This window comes from Amblyraja radiata, chromosome 5, assembly GCF_010909765.2.
Source record: "Amblyraja radiata isolate CabotCenter1 chromosome 5, sAmbRad1.1.pri, whole genome shotgun sequence".
Classification (NCBI taxonomy): domain Eukaryota; kingdom Metazoa; phylum Chordata; class Chondrichthyes; order Rajiformes; family Rajidae; genus Amblyraja; species Amblyraja radiata.
The window spans coordinates 29,978,889-29,998,434 of NC_045960.1; the positions used below are offsets into that span (position 1 = coordinate 29,978,889).

At 42.5% G+C, this 19,546-nt stretch overlaps 1 protein-coding gene and 1 long non-coding RNA gene across 35 annotated transcripts in view; both read right to left on the reverse strand.

Moving 5' to 3' along the window:
* The window catches only part of eya4 (EYA transcriptional coactivator and phosphatase 4), a 428,629-nt gene that overhangs the window by 362,113 nt on the left and 46,970 nt on the right, over positions 1-19,546 (reverse strand). The window lies entirely within an intron of this gene.
* On the reverse strand, positions 1,615-11,069 carry LOC116973148. Its single transcript, XR_004412005.1, has 3 exons — positions 11,059-11,069; positions 9,964-9,969; positions 1,615-1,661 (listed from the first exon to the last, which is right to left on the reverse strand). It is a non-coding gene; the product is annotated as an uncharacterized LOC116973148 (long non-coding RNA).

The window sequence follows — 19,546 nt, forward strand, 5'->3', positions numbered from 1 at the left end:
ATGTTTCTATGTTTCTAATGTCGTCTATAAGGTAAAACAAATTTGGCAAATCACATTATTCCTTCATTGGGCCTTCATCATTTTTAATCTAAATCCTGGAACTTCCTACCCAGTAACAATATTATGAGTTCCTTCATCAGTGCAAGAAGGCAGCTCACCGCTAACTTCTCAGGATCAATGAAGGGTGGGCAATGAATGTTGGTCTTGTCAGCAACACCAGATCTTGAAAATTTGACAAAAGTCATGCAAGGTAATGATGGCAGACTTCTTTGCTTTGAGGAAATTAATGTATCAGATGCATAAACTGGATGACAATCTGGAGTTGTTGTGGTTATCTTTTCTGATAATAGGATTTTATTTCAGAATTACTTTGATTAAATGAATTTTTACTGCACAATGCCATGCTGGGATTATAACTCAAGTCTCTGGAACGTCATTTAGACAATTCAACAATTTAGCCACAATACTGCCAAAATGAGCCACAGTTGTCTGAAGGAACTTAAGGTTGTACGTCGCACTTGCCAATAATTTTTCAGTGTATCATTGGTTAGTGGATCAGAAATTTGTCTGGGACAATTTGTTCTGTTTCCCCCTCTTCTCCATGGAGCCTGGTGGCTAGGGATTTACCAGCCCATCAATGGATGGCATGTTAAAACAAGAAACAAATGAACAGATCTCATTGTGTAGGAAAGAATTGCAGATACTGGTTTATATCGAAGGTAGTCACAAAGGAATGGGTGACGTTTCGGGTCGAGACCCTTCTTCAGACTGAGATCAGTCTCGACCCAAAACGTCACCCATTCCTTCTCTCCAGCGATGCTGCCCGTCCTGTTGAATTACTCTAGCATTTTGTGTCTATCCTCATATACAGTTTACTGTTGTACTCCATCTCCACCAGCACAACCTCTCTTGGTCCCTCTACTGTTTCTAAATCTATCTATACTTAACTAAACTCTCATCTTGTTCTCTTCCGGTTGGCGTTGTTTGTAAATTTGTGCAAAAACGGTACGCGATAGTGCTACGATTTTTCACCACCGTACTCGCCATTCTCCTGTGCTGCAAGTGCACCAAGATTTGATCCGATCGGTGGAATATTACAAAAGTTATGACGGTTTAAATATCGTAAAAACCGCCCCTTCCGACACCCGCTGTCAATCACCAGCGGCGAGGAGAATAAAGCTGAAGGAGCGGTGTGAGCAGAGTGTGGCGAGCGAGTGGGGGCTGCGTCTGCCATCATGACGAGCCGAGAGCCGCTGAATGAGTGCGGCCAGTGCTGGGAGCCACTGATTGACGCTGGAGCCGCTGAGTGAGGCCGTACCCTACTCCCTCCCCTGGCTGCAGGACGCTCCCCGCCCATCGGCCCCCTGCCTGAAGCCGATGGGTTGCGGCAGCGGTAGGGCACGGCAGGGGTAGGTGGCGACAGGGGTAGGCAGCGGTAGGCCACGGCAACGGTAGGCCACGGCAACGCTCCCTCCCCACCGGCCCCCGACAGCCCCCGTCTGAAGCCGTCCACTCCCCCCGGCTATAGAACGCTCCCCGCCGTCCCCGTACCCAGCTGCAGTCCATTCGGCCAACAACCCCCGTACTTGCCCAAGGAAAGCCCATTCTGCCCACAATGTCCTGCTAGCCCTCCGGAAACCAGTCCCTCTGGCCCACAACACCTGTACTAGCCCAAGAAAAGTCTATTTGGTCCGTAATATCCATACTAGCCCACTGGAAACCAGTCCTTTAGGCCCACAACACCCGTACTAGCCCTGCAGAAAGCCACCCACCCACCGGCCACCTCCTGAAGCCCTCCCCCTCCCCTGGCTGCAGGACGCTCCCCCCCATCGGCCCCCTGCCTGAAGCCGGTGGGGTGCGGCAGCGGCAGGCCACGGCAGCGGTAGGCCACGGCAGCACTCCCTCCCCACCGGCCCTCGGCAGACCCCCCCTGAAGCAGTCCCCCTCCCCAGCTGCAGGACGCAACAAGAGACATAACAAGAAAGAACTGAACTGAATAAATCTCATCTTTAACATTTAAATTGTTGTTATATAAAGTTATTCACATTTTAAGCTGTAATAAATATATTTTCCACTTGCTGTGCCCGTCAGCTGTGCCTACGCAGTAATACCTGCGTGTTCTACGTCACAATGGGAACCCAATGGGCGGGAATGGCTGCGCCGCCAGAGAGTCGCTAGGAGTAGTTGGGGGGGGGGGGTTGAGCGGGTGATGGAGTGAGTGTATGTGGGGGGGGGGGGGGGTTGAGCGGGCGATGGGGTGAGTGTATGTGGGGGGGGGGGGGGGGGATCAGGACCCTCAAAACTGGGACCTGTCAGCCGCGCCTGTGCAGTTGGGGGCTATGGGTGAGTGGTGGAATATTGAGTTGGGGGACCAGGCCTCCCGTGTGACTTAGTCTAGTTATAGTTATAAAAACAGAAAATTCCGGAAATATTTATGAGCATTTATGCTGCCTGACCTGCTGAGTTTTTCCAGCATTTTCTGTTTTATTTCAGATTTCCAACATATGCCGTTTCTTTTGATTTTCATTCCCAGAATTACCAGACTGCTTGTCTAATGTAGAGTACTAATGTCCATATTGTTGAGCGTTGGCCTAACGTCTTCTTTTGCAGCTGGGGTCAAAGTTTGTTTGGCATTCCTCATGTAAAGCACCTTGGAAAATGTTGCTGCAACAAATGTTTTGGTGTCGTTCTGAAATACCTCTAACTTGTTCAACTCTGGCTAAGACTGTGATTCCATTACATAATAGGCAAATAAAATGGAGACCAGAAATCATGCTCCTCCTCCTTGGAAACAAAAGATTTTAGTTTAGGTTTAAGTTTTAAACAAAAGAAAAGCTATTATTTAAGGATGTGAATAAATACTCAGTGGAAACATATCAAAATGTGCTTCTTATAGCACCTTGGTAACATGTTCTGCATTTAATGCTGCACAATCATTAATCCTGAAAATAGATGTGTATCTTATGTCCAAGATTGAATAAGTAAAAGAACTGTTATACAAAGGAGGGAATTTGATCAATTAATTCCATTTAACATTAAGAGTGTTTCAATTTGGTTTGCAACAGAAGAATAACAGGCCACCTGACAGGCTTATTTCTTTGTGCATAGTTATGAAGCTTACCCGATTTACTTAATCATTGTTGTTGCTGGGTCTAAGTCCAAGAAATCATTGCCTCGCAATGTTTTGGGAGTAGCTTAACTGGATGTTCTGCAATGGTTCAAGAAGATGGCTCACCAAGGATAGAACTCAGCACTTAGGAAGTATTAGCCTTCCCAGTGATACATACAAAACTATCCCTGGCTCATGCATGGCTCTCAGCATAGCTGTTACTCCTATGTTCCTCTAAGCACATTACATGGTTGAATCAATTAGTATGATAGAGCATTTTATTTCGACCTCCAGGGACAATTAGTCAGATTAGTCAAGAGACTCAAGAGTGTTTTGTTGTCATATCTCCCAAAACAGAACAATGAAATTCGTACTTGCAGGAGCACAACAGATATGTAAACATAGAACTCTATAATGGGTAAACTACTGTTATTAGTAATGTGCTATATTACTCAGCTAACACTGAAACCGCATTAGACAGTTGCTCAGTTATTTTCATGCAGGCCCATGTTTGGCTTCCCAATCTTTGCTGAAACATTGTGAAAGTTAATAGTTGAAACATTAAGGTGATTGATCTGTTCCAATTGAATTTCATTACTTCACGCTGAATTTCCAATAGCATGCCCCAATTTCAGTAGACTAACAGCGGCAGAAAATAGCAATGACTTTTGAAAGCCTGTGAGAATACCTCCTTATCTGGATTAGTGCCATGTTTTATTTGATTACAGCCTATGAATCACTTTTGAATAATTTCTTGTTAAACGGAGCATTTAGATACCAAGCTGTTGTTCCAGAAGTTCTGCTAAGATTTCTCCAAAGTTTACACAGAAACCAGTTAAATTCTTGTGATAATTCAAAGCTCACATAATTTGAATCTAGTGATAACGTAACAGAACACTGATTCATCCTTTGTTATCATAAATTAAAATTAAAATAACTTTTTGTCTTAATGCTATAGTTCTAGGGCTCCACAGGCATTATGAAAAGCGTGGCGTTCTATGCAGCCTGATCCTGCAAGTCATTCCAGATCCAACAAAATAGACCCTAGATGTCTATTTCTAACACAAATCTTACAAGGAATTCATGAGAAAAGGAACAACGAGTTTGGCTGTTTTTATTAAGGGTCTCCCGTATATAATGTTTGTCCCTTGCTTTCCCCTTTAACCAAAGAAAACTTAGGATATAACATGATGTTATGCTACCATGTTAGAACCTTTGACAGCCTGAGTATGTTATAAGGGCTAATTCTTTAAATTCATTGGGCATGATGGCAACAACTCCTTCTTGGCTGTGACAGCTGTCAGCTTACTGCTTGCCAAATAATATTTTTCTATTTAAGCAATATTAATCCTATTTTAATTTTTCTATTCATATTCATTTATACAGTACTACTTTTTTATTATTATTAAGTTTACAGAAATAGTACAAAGGAACCTTTGTCTTTAATATCATTGTTAAAATGAAAATTAAAGATGTCTATAAATATGGTCAATGAATTAAAAAAAATCAGCAACAAATCAACTAAGAATATTTTCCCTCAATTATTGTTTATCACATCGGGTAAATAATGCTATTGCAAACAGGACAAAAATAGTTTAAATAATGTGAAAAAAGTGAAACATATAGATAAAACAAATATAGTGCCATAAGTAGTTTTGTGTGTATGTGAGATAAGGGTAGTAACACATACAAATGTACAGGGTGCAACCTTTGCACGAATCAGTGCTGGTTTAAAATGAAACTCTATCTTTCACAACGTAATATATTAAGGGAGGCACAGAAAGACATATATTACCCAATATTGTACAAAAAGCATTCATCATTCCAATTCCTTAATTTTACTGCAACATTCATTAGTTTTATTCACCGACATTGAAGACATTGATTAATACAAAGAAAATATTTTTGTTTCACTCCATCTAAAGAACCAAAATATTTATTATATGAATCGCAACATTTATTAAAGTAAAAGGCATAAAATGTACTGGTCTGATACTTATACAATCATTCTTATTTGTTGTGTTGTGTAGAAGGCAAAATATCTTTGTACAGAATAGTTGTGAAAATTCCATTGCCGTTATCTATTTTTAGACTATGCATGCAAGACAATTGTGCAGTACGTGGAGAAGATTGGATCTTAGCAGGATGCAGACACAACTTAAAACTTTGTCTCACTATATCACAGTTATGTCTGAATTATGATGCAATAAAATAAAGCTTTCAAAAAGCGTTATAGTTGATAGAAATGCCCTGAAAGACAAAAGTAAAAGCATGTTGGGAGGTAAAGCAAAGTCCATGTGTAAGATATTGATTTTTACAATAAAATGTAATTCAAATTTAAAACCAGCTTTTGTGCACATCATGCAATGAACCAAGTAATGTTTGTGTTATCCTCCTGTGAAGAAAAAATTGTTTTGCCTACTTAACACATATTTCATGGGCCAAATTACATCTGCCATGAATTTCCTGTAAGTGTACTGCATAACGTTACCGACTATAAATGCTACAGGATAACAAATATTCTTCAGTGTAAGAAAACATGGCAGCTAAGGGTACTACTGAGCATAGAGACAAATATTTCTTGCTTTAAAATAAAATTAGAAAATGCTAAGTGTATATGAGTATGAAGAGAGAACTATATTTCACAGTTTCTTCCTTACATTGAACTAATTTATAACTTCACTGAGGTTTTTTTTAAACTAAGACTACACAATGACTATCCATTCTCATAAATTTAGCCATGTGGTTATGAAATGGTTAGTATGTATTTGTAAAATTGGAAGAACATTATAATTTCCAAAGTAAGCTGAGAAAAGCTATATAGAAGTGTCTTTGGGGCATGGACTATAACTGGTGGGAAATTCTGGAGAGGAGACAGGAAGTATAAAAAGCTCCTATGAATGATAGGAAAGTGTGTGAGACACATGGCTCCAGGTTCCAGATGTCCCAAGTAAACCTATATTCAATCCATTTCATGGCAAAATAAACCATTTGAATATGTGTGCATTACAGATAAAAATAATGCAAGTAAATGTACCTAGAAAGTTTTGCTGATAATCTATTCTCATTTTTTCATAATTTGAAAGGATGTAGGGGTTGTTGCCTTTTGTGTGTCTGTAGAATAATTTAATGACCCTTATAAACAATCAAAAAATACTTTGGTATACTACCTTGCATACATCTCTAAACTAAGCTAAACTAAACACAATATATTCTAACTTCTCAAATCTAACATTTTTATTTTTATATTATTGGCACCTACACAAGTTTTAATTGTTTTATGAACAGGCCAAAATTCTATCCACAATAGTCCCATACTAATTTTACTGTGCATCAATAGTTAAGGAAAATTAAATTTGTATATTGTCAAAACTGAGGAGGAATTATTTTAAACACCACATTTGTATTTCCACTTTAATTTCTTATATAATCGCTTGAATTCAATATATAAAGTTGTAAATTACACGTTTAAATAAGACATACATAGTGGGGAAAAAAATCCAGCTAAACTTTTGAAGGAAGGAAAATATTTGAATATAAAAACACCGTTGAGTTTGAAAGTACTTGGATTTAGACTTTTATTAAGTCCATAGTGCTTTTTACAGTTCAGTTACACAGTTTGAACTTCTTTATGTGAATTCCTCTTAATACTCAGTGCTGAAGAACAAATAACCATATAAAGCCATTTTGCTACAGAAATAAAATGCTTAGTGGACTAAATTCAATATCCCATGTACATAGTCCGGGGATTGCAATTTGCAGTTAACCTGCCTCTCTTAAGCAGAATGCAGGCAGTGAGCCAATCTTGTTCAGCTTGCTAATTATAATGATTGTAGCATCTACCAGTGCTGAGATGTTCACTGACTGGATATTTCAGCGGGCGACCAACATTCTGAACAGCCTGCACCAGGGAAAGTTAGCCTACTCAGCTAAGATCAAGGCTGCTCCTCTTAAACAGGAGGAACCACTGTGGTTGGAGCAGGTACTGGCCGTTACACAGGAAGTGAGTCTGACCTGGCAAACAGTGGCAGGAGATCAAAGATTTGGATAATGCTTTGGATGTCCTGGCGGAGAAGATGGAAAGGAGAAAGATTCATGTATCTATGGCAATAGTTCAATGGTTCTTTATTGTCACATATGCACAGCCCAGTGAAATTATTTTGCACAACCACAGGGTCCGTGAAGAGCTTAATGGCATGCTTTCAGTAGACCGTAAAAGCAGCCAAACCTCAGGAAATTCTGCACGGATCTATATGAATTGTGTCCTCCCTTCCTCATCCTCTGCTACTTTGCTACTTTTTTGTGTATATCTTGTTCCTTGATCAAGGACCAGATGGTCTGCATCCCAGAGTACTTAAGGAAGTGGCTCTCAAAATCGTGGACACATTGATGATCACTTTCCAATGTTCTATAGATTCAGGATCAGTTCCTGTGGATTGGAGGGTAGCTAATGTTATCCCACTCTTTACGAAGGGCGGCGGAGAGAAAACAGGGAATTATAAACCAGTTAGCCTGACATCGGTAGGTACACAAAATTGCTGGGGAAACTCAGCGGGTGCAGCAGCATCTATGGAGCGAAGGAAATAGGCGACGTTTCGGGCCGAGACCCTTCTTCAGTGCTACCCGCTGAGTTTCCCCAGCAATTTTGTGTACCTTCGATATTCCAGCATCTGCAGTTCCCTTTTGAACAGCCTGACATCGGTGGTGGGGATGAAATAGCGGCACATTTGGATAGCAGTCAGCATGGATTTACGAAGGGGAAATCATGCTTGACTAATCTTCTGGAATTTTTTGAGGATGTAACATTTTGATAATGGACAAGGGAGAGCCAGTGGATGTAGTGTACCTGGACTTTCAGAAAGCATTTGATAAGGTCCCACATAGGAGATTAGTGGGCAAAATTAGAGCACATGGTATTGGGGGTAGGGTGCTGACATGGATAGAAAATTGATTGGCAAACAGGAAACAAAGGGTAGGAATTAACATGTCCCTTTCAGTATGGCAGGCAGTGACTAGTGGGGTACCGCAAAGCTCGGTGCTGGGACAGCTATTTAGATGAAGGGATTCAAAGTAACATTAGCAAATTTTCAGATGACACAAAGCTGGGTGAACTGTGAGGATGCTTTGAGGATGCAGGGTGACTTGGGCAGGTTGTGTGAGTGGGCAGATGCATGGCAGATGCAGTTTAATGTGGATAAATATGAGGTTATCCACTTTGGTGGCAAAACAGGAAAGCAAATTATTATTTAAATGGTGTCAAGTTGGGAAAAGGGGAAGTACAATGGGATCTGGGTTTTTTTTTCATCAGTCACTGAAAGTAAGCATGCAGATACATCAGGCAGTGAAGAAAGCGAATGGCATAACACAAGGAGTTGAGTATAGGAGCAAAGAGGTCCTCCTGCAATTGTACAGGGCCCTAGTGAGACCACATCTGGAGTATTGTGTGCAGTTTTGGTCTCCAAACTTGAGGAAGGACATTTTTGCTATTGAGGGAGTGCAGCATAGGTTCACAAGGTTAATTCCCGGGATGGCGGGACTGTCATATGTTGATAGATTGGAGCGGCTGGGCTAGTATACTCTGTAATTTAGGATGAGAGGGGATCTTATTGAAACATATAAGATTATTATGGGTTTGGACACACTAGAGGCAGGAAACATGTTCCCGATGCTGGGGGAGTCCAGAACCAGGGGCCATAGTTTAAGAATAAGTGGTAAGCCATTTAGAACGGAGATGAGGAAAAACTTTTTCACACAGAAAGTTGTGAGTGTGTGGAATTCTCTGCCTCAGAGGGCGGTGGAGGCTGGTTCTCTGGATGCTTTCAGAAGAGAGTTACATAGAGCTCTTATGGATGGAGGAGTTAAGGGATATGGGGAGAAGGCAGGAACTGGGTACTGATTGTGGATGATCAGCCATGATCACATTGAATGGCGGTGCTGGCTCGAAGGGCCAAATGGCCTACTCCTGCACCTATTGTCTATAGTCTATTGATCATTCGCTCCTTGGCTCATAACAAGAACAGTGAATCATTTAACCCCTAGTGTCAATAACGAGTGCTCTATTCTAATCCTACCACCCAGCTCCATAGTCATGGCTCTTTAGTACTGTTTGGGATTTGTACCTTTTCAGGCACTCCACTGAAACCTCTTGACATGCCTATATGTGCTTATCTTAGTGCTACAATGACTCTGAAGGAGGCCATGCAAGCTTACAGAGGAGTAAACATATTAATTACATTGCTCTGTATTTTTGCATTCCTGTATTATCCAACGCATGCGCAAAACTCCCCTTTGATTCATTTTGACACTAACCTACCAAAGGCTATATTATCACAGACAAATAACCTACCAGCTAACTTTGGGATGTCAGTGGAAACCGGAGGAAATGAGGAAACCCATACGATCACATTGAGAGCAAGAAGGGTCTTGACCCAAAGCGTCACCTTTTCCTTTTCTCCAGAGATGCTCTCTGACCCGCTGAGTTACTCCAGCTTTTTATATCTAAACTTCACACAAACTGCACTGGGGGGGGGGGGGGGGGGTCAGGGTTGAACCCAAGTCCCCAGAACAGTGAAGCGTCAGCACTAACTGCTGTGCCAAGAAAAAGACACAAAATGCTGGAATAACTCACCGGGTCAGGCAGCATCCTTGGAGAACATGGTTAGGTGACGTTTAGACAATAGGTGCAGGAGTAGGCCATTCGGCCCTTCGAGCCAGCACCGCCATTCAATGTGATCATGGCTGATCATCCCCAATCAGTACCCCATTCCTGCCTTCTCCCCATATCCCCTGACTCCGCTATTTTTAAGAGCCCTATCTAGCTCTCTCTTGAAAGCATCCAGAGAACCTGCCTCCACCATCCTCTGAGGCAGAGAATTCCACAGACTCACCACTCTCTGTGAGAAAAAGTGTTTCCTCGTCTCCATTCTAAATGGCTTACTCCTTATTCTTAAACTGTGGCCCCTGGTTCAGGACTCGCCCAACATCAGGAACATGTTTCCTGCCTCTAGCGTGTCCAAGCCCTTAACAATCTTAATGTTTCGAATCGGAAACGAAACAAACTCGGGTTCTGACCCGAAATGTCACCTGTCCATGTTCTCCAGGGATGCTGCCGGACCCACTGAGTTACACCAGCACTTTGTGTCTTTCTTGTTACTACATACCAACTGCTGTGCTGACTTGCTTCCCATTTTGACATTTGGGTGCATTGGGATTTCTACCGCTATTTCTTTTTGTGAACACCGTTCATTTTATAATTTCCATGCCATTTTTGTAATCTTTAAATTTCATAAACAAAGACACTGAAGTTACTGCCATTCACACACAATACATGTACAGCCATAACAAATGCAGTTGGACATTAGCAAAGTAGGACGTTTTTTATTCTCAACTTTAAAATTGATGGACTCTTAAGGGCCTGTCCCACTTAGGTGACTTTTTAGGCAATTGCAGGAGACTCTGCGCTCGCCTCATGATCGCCATATGGTCGCCACATGTTCGCTGGTGGTCTCTGGTGAGTCTCCTTACTGGTCGCGAGCAGTTCCCGCATTCCGGGAACTAGTCGCGGCCTCAGTATGGTCACCGCAAATTTTTCAACATGCAGTCGCCATGTAGTTGTAGGTAGTCGAGGTAGCCGTGGGTAGTTTTAGTTAATCTCCTTTGCTGACCGGGCATTTGGCTCATTGGGGGAAAAAAAACGTATGCACGAGTTTTCAAAACCAAGGAAAACGGACCGGTAATGTTAAATGCCCGCCAAACTTCACAGCTGTGTATCTCTGGCTTATTAAAAGTTGTCTGGCTTCTTAAAAGTGTCTCTACTCCTCCCCCCCCCCCTTCTCTCCTCACCGCTCTTTTAAAGGACTTACCGTCCACTGTGCTAGCCATCTTAACCTTCCTGTTCATCGCGGTGTGTGTCTGTATCACCTTGGCTTTGCACCGTGTGAATTTCAGACAGCGCTCCCCCGCTTTCCCTGGCCCCAGCCGTTGCGGTGTGTGTGTGTGTGTGTGTGTGTGTGTGTGTGTGTGTGTGTGTGTGTGTGTGTGTGTGTGTGTGTGTGTGTGTGTGTGTGTGTGTGTGTGTGTGTGTGTGTGTGTGTGTGTGTGTGTGTGTGTGTGTGTGTGTGTGTTCCACTCTTAACACTCGCCCTTCCACTTCCCGGTTTTTCAGCCAGTGCCGCGAGCTTGACACTCTCCGGCAGTCCGTTGAAAAATCGCCTAAGTGGGACAGGCCCTTTAAGTATCTTAAGCATGTTGCAGTATCTTTTCTTTTTGTAAGTGCCACTGTCTGATTAAATGATAATCTGACTAAAGAGTAGGGCAAAGGCCAATTATACTGCATCAAGTGGCTTCTCTGAGAACACTCAAAGTGCCATCATCTATTAGTCTTGTCGGGACCATGGAATACTAACATTTTCCTACATGAGTACCATTCCAATATTCAATAAAAATGATACCATCCAAGTTGGAGCAATCTAATTGCTTGGCATTCCTGCAATCAAACTTGAATTTCACCCACTCCACCAAGCATAAAACTAGCCATATGTATGCAATGATTAATGGAAGCTCTGCGACAACCATTGAGATAGTTTCTCTGGTAGCTCTCTAGGACAGCTAGAACTACCATTAAAGAAAAGAATCAGCAATAACATCAAGATGAACTACATCTCTCTCGTTGCCATGCATCAAACTGAATTTGACACCACTATCATTGTTTAGTTGTAGTTTAGAGATACAGCGTGGAAACAGGCCCTTTGGCCCACTGAGTTCGCGCGGACCTGCGATCCCCACACATTAACACTATCCTGCATACACTAGGGACAATTTACTATTTTTACCAAAGCCAATTACAAACAAACCTGTACATCTTTGGAGTGTGGGAGGAAACAGAGGATCCCAGAGAAAAACAACAGTCACTGGGAGAACGTACAAACTCCATATGGACAAGCACCTGTAGTCATGATTGAACCTGGATCTCTGGTGCTATAAGGCAGCAATTCTACTGCTGCGCCTCCGTGCAGCCACTGCTTATATATCATGAGATCAAAATCCTGCCATCTTCAATCTCTCATGTTTTTGAGAATCATCATCCCATCAGAACTGCTAACTTGAAGATTGTTCACAGCATCTTCCAAAGAGCAATCATGTTGTGTGTGCACAGTGTTATTAGAGTTTTGCACACAAAAACCTGTTGCAAATCCTTCATGTTTCTCCACATCTCCTGCAGCACCCAGTCAGTGTGAGAAATGTGGACATGCGTCACAAATTGTTTACGACTCAAGGTCACCACTAGTTTTGAAATGGCACTATAGTTGCAGCCAAGTGTGGGCACAGGAGAGAATACTGGAGAGGATTCTGTACAGGAGTGGGAGGCAAGATTGCTTGAAAGACTCATGATTGATTGCTTTGGATGAGTGACAGAAGCCTCACAGCAAAGAGTAGGGCAGGTGCTACATGGCCAGTTATGTGATGGTTCAGCCATGTGGGGATCATGTTAAAAACGATGGTGCCAATGGCTTTGTTTAATCTTGGCCATTAAATTGGAATTAAAAAAATGTAGCAACTGTGTCCATTAATGTGATGTCAACTGTCTTGGCATGAGCAGAAGAGGACAACAGAAAAACATAGACTCAGAGCTTGGCGTACATCATCAAGTGTGCAAGCCTTTCAGTTCATATACAGAATTCATGGAAATATTTTTTTATTGCAAGCAATAGGTTGAAAATTAGTGGTATTCAGACGGCACAAAAGAATGCCACAGAAATATTAGAAAGCCATTCTTCTAAATGGAATTGGTTCAAAAATGTACAATACTTTTACTAATCTTTTAATAACATGGAAAGCAATAAATGTTATGTTTGGCAAAGCAGTATAAAAGTCACAGTCACTCCAATTCTAAACCATTAGAAACTGTGGGCAGACACAAATATGGAAGGAGACATCAGAGATCAGGTGAGATGTCACGGCCTCTTGGCATTGTAACTCTGGTAGGCACAAAATACTAGAGTAACTCTGCAGGATGGGCAGCATCTCTGGAGAGAAGGAATGGGTGACATTTCAGGTTGAGACCCTTCTTCATTCTAGTCAGGGGAAAGGGAAACGAGATATATCAACAGTGATGTAGAGAGATGTAGAACAAATGAATGAAAGATCTGGAAAAAAGTAATGATGATAAAGGAAATAGGCCTTTGTTAGCTGTTTGCTAGGTGAGAACGGGAGCCTGGTGCAACTTCGGTGGGGGAGAGATGAATAAAGATGGGGTGCAGCGGTTACTTGAAGTTAGAGAAATCAATATTCATATTACCTGGGGTGTTTGTGATTAGCTTCACTCTGACAATGGAGGAGGCCTAGGACAGAAAGGTCAGTGTGGGAAAGGGAAGGGGAATAAAAGTGTTTGTCAGCCTGGAGATCAGATATGTCCACGCAGACTGAGCGAAGGTGTTCTGCGAAACGATCGCCCAGTCCACGTTTGGTCTCGCCGATGTATAAGAGTCCACATATACGGATATGGATAAGAGTCCACACAACGGATACAGTAGATGAGGTTGGAAGAGATGCAAGTGAACCTCTGCCTAACCTGAAAGGACTGTCGGGGTCCCTGGACGGAGTCGAGGGAGGAGGTAGAGGGACAGGTGTTGCATCTTCTGTGGTTGCAGGGGAAGGTACCTGTGGACGGAGTGGGTTGGGTGGGAAGGGATGAGTTAACCAGAGAGTTGCGGAGGAAATGGTCTCTGTAGAAAGCAGAAATGGATGGCGATGGGAAAATGTGTCTATTGGTGGGATCTCGTTGAAGGTGGCTGAAATGTCAGAAGATAATGTGTTGCATACAATGGCTGATGGGGTGAAAGGTGAGGACGAGGGGGACTCTGTCCCTGTTGCGACTATGGGGGAGGGGGAGCAAGGGCGGAGCTGTGAGGTACCGAGGAGACACATGTGAGGACCTTATCTATAATGGAAGAGGGAACCTCCGTTCCCTATAGAATGAGGACATCTCGGATGTCCTGGTATGGAACACCTCATCTTGGGTGCAGATGCGGCGTAGATGGAGGAATTGGGAGCAGTGGATAGTCTTGGCAGGAAGCAGGGTGGGAAGAAGTGTAGTTGAGGTAGTTGTGAGAGTCAGTGGGTTTGTAGTAGACGTGTCGATAGTCTATCTCCTGTGATGAAGACGTTGAGATCCAGGAAGGGAAATAAGGTGTCGGAGATGGTCCAAGTGAAACGAGAAGGGAGGAAGGCTTCCTACACATTGCAACTGGTCTTTTCTTGGACTCGACAATCTATAACGAGAGTAAACGAGAGTAAGTCTGAGGTCATCCTTCTCGGCCCCTCGGACTCAATCAAAATGATAGCAGGCAGCCTTGGAAGCCTTACCCCACTACTCAAACCTCACGTCAAAAACCTTGGCGTGATATTTGACTCAGCACTGAAATTTGACAAACAAGTCAATGCCGTGGTAAAATTTAGCTTCTTTCAGCTTCGGACGATAGCTAAAATAAAAAAATTCCTCCAGTTTGATGACCTGGAAAAGATCATCCACACATTTATCTCCTCCCGCCTAGATTACTGCAACTCCCTTTACACTGGCATCAGCCAATCTTCCCTGTCCCGCCTGCAACTGGTCCAAAACGCCGCAGCGAGACTCCTGACGGGCACCCGAAAAAGGGACCACATCACCCCGATCCTGGCCTCTCTCCACTGGCTCCCTGTGCGGTTCCGTATAAACTTCAAGATTCTCCTCCATGTCTACAAAGCCCTCAATGGGCTTGCCCCCACCTACATAAAAAGTCTTCTCACCCACCACTCCACCTCCAGGCCCCTCAGATCGGCCGACTTGGGGTTGCTGAATATCCCACGGTCTAGGCATAAGCTCAGGGGCGACCGCGCCTTGCGGTTGCAGCCCCTAGACTGTGGAACAGCATCCCCTTTCCCATCAGAACTGCCCCATCCATCGACTCCTTTAAGTCAAGACTAAAGACTTATCTATACTCCCAAGCCTTTCCTGACGTCCTCTGAGTGAGGGCTACATGTATATATGTATGTAGTTTGTTTTGTTGTGCTATTCTTACAACAAATGTAAAGCACTTTGGCCAACAAGAGTTGTTTTTTTAAATGTGCTATATAAATAAATGTGACTTGACTTGACTATACCTGTTCGGAGTGGCGGCGCAGCACTGGCTGCAGCGGCTCACCGGCAGTCACGTTTGTTTGTGTTTTTTGTGTTGTTTATTTTGTTTTGGTTAGTCTAGTTTTTGGTTTTTAGTTTGTGTTTTGGGGGGGTGGGGGGTTGAAACGGGGTTTACAGTCTCTCCCTGCGGGGGAATGCGACTTTTTTGTCGTATTCCCCTTCTCTGTCTCCGTCTGAACTGAGACCTAATGGAGCTGATGACCTCGAGGCTCCGGAGGCAGAGCCCGTCAGGACTCGCCCTGAGCTCGCTCCCGTGAGGACGGTCCGGCTCAGGGCTGGAACAGTGCTCCCGTGAGAGGCTGTGGCGCTCTCGTGAGGGCGGCCAGCCCGAGTGTGGAATGAGGCTCCCGTCGGAGCGGCCGAGCTCGGGGAGGTGCGGCGTGTAATGGATGAACAGATTTAATCAAAGATATTTAAAAAAATAATCTCAATGGTCAATTGGCAATGGTCAGTGGTTTCTTTATTGTCACATGTACCAGATACAGTGAAATACATTTTTTGCATACAAAATTTCACCATCAATGGAAATCATCAAATTTTACCATCTATGCCTAGAGAATTTCACCCAATGAAAGACACAAACATAACCGCAGTATGTTGTAGCAGAGCAATTGTAAAGTCTGGAACTCCACAGCAGAGTCTGAGACAGATGAAAGATGCAAATACCTGCAAAGATGTAAGGAAAACTATGCACTATGATTTTAAATAAAATGTTTTGATTGTCAAAAAAGGGCACATAAACCTAGAATGGAAGCCTAAAGCCAGGTCAGGGAAATAAAACAATTCTAGTGGTGCGATGTCTTCATAGAGGAAAGGTTTTCACTGCCAGAAGCCATAGAAAGGAAGTCCACGTAATGTCGAAGCCAATAAATAAATAAATAGACGTGTGTGTGTATGTGTGTGTATATATTTTTTTTTCTTACACCTTCCGGTAAAAAAACAGAATAATAAAGTTAAGTGGTCAGTTCATTGAAGTCTCATTAAGATGGAAATCTCCACCTTATCAATATTAGAGTCACACAGTTATACAGCATGGAAACAGGCACTTCGGACCAACCTGTCCATTCCGAAAAGTTGCCTGCCAGAGCTAGTTCCATTTATTTACATTTGGCCTGAATTCCTCTAAACCTTCTCTATCCTTATACCTCTATAATGCATTTGAAATGATCTAATTGCAGCTGCCTCTCCAATTTCCTCTGGCAGTTCATTCCATACGCTGACTGTCCTCCATGTCAAAATGTTTCCATCCAGGTCCTCTTTAAATCTTTCCTCTCTCACTTTAAACCTCTGCCCTCCAATTTTGAATTCCCTACCCTGGGAAAATGACTGACCATTCACATTATCTATGCCCTACAATATTTCACAAATCTCCATAAGGTCACTCCTCAGCCTTCTCCACTGTAGGAAATAACTGCATTTTATCTAATCTTCAGCTGCTATCAGGCCACTGAGCCATCCAACTAGAGAGCAGTCCTGAATTACTATCAATCTTATTGGAGACCCTCGGATTATCTTTGATCGGATTTCACTGGTTTTATCTTGCACTAAATGTTATTCACGATATTCCCATTATCATGCACACTGTGGATGACTCAATTGTAATCATGTATTGTCTTTCCGCTGACTGGATAGCATTCAACAAAAGCTTTTCACTGCACCTCGGTACACGTGACAATAAACTAAACTAAACTATAACTATATCTCTCCTAATAAATCAAGTCCTCCAGTCCCAGTATCATATTATTTGAGGAAGGTGGAGGAAGGGTTGGATAAATTGGAGTAAAATGGAAATCTAATGAAAAGAAGCCAGATTAACTGGGCAACACCATCTGTCGTAGAGACTGAGGTGAGCAAGACTGTTTGACTATATGGTGCTTACAAGGCGACATTGAACCAAGTAGTCGATGACAAGTGATATCCATTGCTTAATTCACTGGTTTTATATGTGGAATTGACATTTTACCAGGTTGTGTATGTCACTTGAATATGCTCTGCTGAACATGGATAAAGAGCATCAGCAATTTTTAACAATCAATATTTATAAGGGTCTTTCACCCTTTTCTGAAGATCTTTCAATCTATTATGGACAAGATACTACATGGTATGGATTATCGTCTTTGCTATCAAGATGATGTACTAACAGCCACAAGTATCGACATGGAAAATCTTTGTATTTTGGAGGAAATGCTCAGGGGACTCTTGGTCAAAAAATGCAAACTTGCTGTTATGCAGAAAGAAATAGTTTATCTTTTGTTAAAGACAGATATGAATGGATTACACCCAATTACTGATGCCATTACATCAGTTACTGAAGATAAACAAAGTAAAAGAACCATTCAGTGGCCAGCAAGAGGCTCGCAATTTATGCGAGTATTCAAGAGTGGAATCTTTGTTAGTTGCCTATAATACGATATGTACATTGATGCTTCAAATTGTGGATTTGAACAGAAAATAAGTCATGTAATATAATTTGTATTATGTACATTGCAAAGAATGACAACTGTCAAAATAAACACTGAAGAAACAGAGTGCCTGAATTGAACAATAAAGCCCCTGTCCCACTTAGGAAACCTGAACGGAATCCTCTGGAGACTTTGCGCCCCACCCAAGGTTTCCGTGCGGTTCCCGGAGGTTCTCGGAGGTTTTTGTCAGTCTCCCCTACCTGCTTCCATTACCTGCAACCTCTGGCAAAGTCTCCAGAGGTTTCCGTTCAGGTTTCCTAAGTGGGACAGAGGCTTAAGATATCTTAAGCCAACTTTTTGTTACCACATTGCACAACAGATTATACCCATGTTGAAATAGTACTGCTTAGAAATGATTAGGTTTAGGTCAGGTAGATCTCGAGGGGAGACACAAGATGCCAGTTGCTGGCATCTTGAGCAAAAAACAAACTGTCGGAAGAACTCAGTGGGTCAGGCAGCTTCTGTGGAGTAAAATGGACTGATGATGTTTTGGGTTGGGACATTCATCGAATGGGAGATAACTGTTAAAAAGAGGTGAAGGGAAAGGATGGGCAAGAGTTGGCTAGTGATAGTTGGATCCAGATAAGAAGGGATTGATTACAGATAAGTCATGAAGAGGAAAGATGGTGGAGATAGTAATGAAGGCTGCAGGTGATAAGTGGCAAAAACAAAAGGCTACAAATGGTGGAATCTAACAAGAAAGGAAGGTGGGAGTGCAATGTAGAACCAGAGGGAGGGATGGTGGGTAGATGGAATTGACGATGGGGGAGGGAGGGGGGCATAAAGTAGGAAGGGGTGACTGATGAGTGAATCATGTTAATATCACAAAATAAATCTGTCATTCAGAAATTACAGTTGTAGTCTGTGATGTAATGAGATATCTTGTGCAAACAGATAAAACTAAATGTGTATACATAAATCACAATCATTGGAAGCCATTTACGAGAATATTCATCAATTATGTGATTCTCAGTGTATCCAGAAGATTCAATGGAGACAGCACGGTGGTGCAGTAGTTCAATTACTGCCTTACAGCACCATGACCCGAGTTCAATCCTGACTACGGGTGTTGCCAGTACAGAGTTTATACTCTCTCCTCGTGACCTACGTGAATTTTCTCCGGGATGCTCTGGTTTCCTCCCTCACTCCAAAGACATACAGGTTTGTAGGTTAATTGGCTTTGGTAAAATTGTGCCCGGTGTCTGTAGAATAGTGTTAGTATGCGGGGATGGCTGGCCAGCACGGACTCGGTGGGCTGAAGGGCCTGGTTCCGCACTGTATCTCTAAACAAAACAAAAAACCTAAAACCAGGAAGGAAACAACGTAATTCTATCCACGTGAGTCGAGAAATAACACCTCCTTCAAGATGGGAAAACAATCCTGATCAAAGCACACAGTAAACCTATTGAAATCTGCAAATGACGAGAATTTCTGACTAACTCTTTTCCAAAAGGGGAAAGCAAGGAAGTATATGCAATGATTGATTTAAATATACAAGCGTTGTATAATTAAAGAATTGCATAAACCAATTGCACATGTTTAATGATCTCTCCTAATTCCTCACTTTTCTCCACTCTCCCTGCATTATCCGAACAATGGAAAATGCACATACATAATTTGGCAAGAAGTACAGTTTAGTCAGTGCCTTCCATGAAACTCAATGCTTACATAATGTTTGATTGTATTTTCAAATCTCTGCTTTAAGGATGACTCAAAGTTTTAGTGAAAGGATTAGAAAGAGCAGAGAATGTTCAGGAGTGACAATAGACAATAGACAATAGGTGCAGGAGTAGGCCA